Source organism: Enhydra lutris, unplaced genomic scaffold (genome assembly GCF_002288905.1).
Source record: "Enhydra lutris kenyoni isolate GAN:26980312 unplaced genomic scaffold, ASM228890v2 scaffoldscaffold37, whole genome shotgun sequence".
NCBI classification, from domain to species: domain Eukaryota; kingdom Metazoa; phylum Chordata; class Mammalia; order Carnivora; family Mustelidae; genus Enhydra; species Enhydra lutris.
This window is the reverse complement of record NW_019154121.1, coordinates 13542825-13544085: the sequence shown is the minus strand read 5'-3', so window position 1 is coordinate 13544085 and position 1261 is coordinate 13542825.

The window sequence follows — 1261 nt, the reverse complement described above, 5'->3', positions numbered from 1 at the left end:
TGGCTCCTTCACTTTCTGACTATATGATAACTTTAAAACAGTGATGTTATTAAGACCCACCTCCTGAGGTGTTATGAGATTGAAATGATTTACTGCATATAAAATTGCTTAAAGAAATTTTACACTACATAATTGTTACTATGACTATGGCAAAAAAGGAAAGCCTGGCCAAGAATGTTAAATGCTTCTCTGGAATCAGGGTAGAAGAGGTAGTAAGGGTCTGTCTTTTAGTCCCGCCCTTTAAACTTTTGAAAATTCTCTCCATGATAAGAAATGTATCTTACCTAGTGTTCAAGAACACGTATTCATTCATAAAAACATTGTTAAATACAAATTCAACTGAGTAAATTTTGAAGATCTCACAAGTGGAGGGGTTCTCCAGAAGGGCTATGGAAAAGGGAAGCTTTTTAAGGTAGAGCGGTAGAGGAAAAAAGGAAATTATTAGCAAAGAATCCACTGAAAATTCACGCCCACCCTGAGCTTTAGAATATTTAGAATATTTTAAATAGCTTATTGGAAAGAGGGTCTTTGCAGATGTAATTTAGGAAAGGATCACGATGAGATCCTGCTGCATGATGGTGGGCCCTAATCCAATGAGTGTGTCCTTGTAAGATACAGAGAAGCCGATGTGCAGATGAAAGCAGAGATTGCAGGTGTACTATGATAGGCTAGGAATACCAGCAGCCTCCAGATGCTGGGAGAATCTGAGAAGGATTCTCCTCTAGGCTTCCTGAGAGTCTGGCCCTGAGCACCTTGATTTCAGACATCTAGTCTCCAGAACTCTGGAAGAACACATTTCTCTCATTCTGAGCCACCTGGTTTGTGGTAATTTGTTAACAGCAACTAGAGGAAACCCATACATGTGCTTATAGCTCCACAAAATATCCTTACTATGTGTGATGCACTTTGATATTTTCTATCCATGCTGGTTGTGACCAACTGAAATTGATATCATGACCCTCTGAGGGGTTGTCATCCACAGTTTGTGATCCACAGAACAGAAAAAAAAAAAATTGTCCTACTTTGTGTCTCATTGAGGATGAATGTGGAGTAAGAAAGGATATTTGGACTTGGTCATCAAGAGTCAGTGCTGAATCCACATTAAATAAACACAACCAAAAAGCACCTGGTGGGTGTTGGAGGGAAGAGTCAATGCTGACTAGCAAGGGAAAAATTCAAGAAGGGATGGTAGGAGCTGATGATTAGAATAGAGGTTTGATCATTATAACAAAGACCCAAATAGCAGTGGCTTAAATAGTGG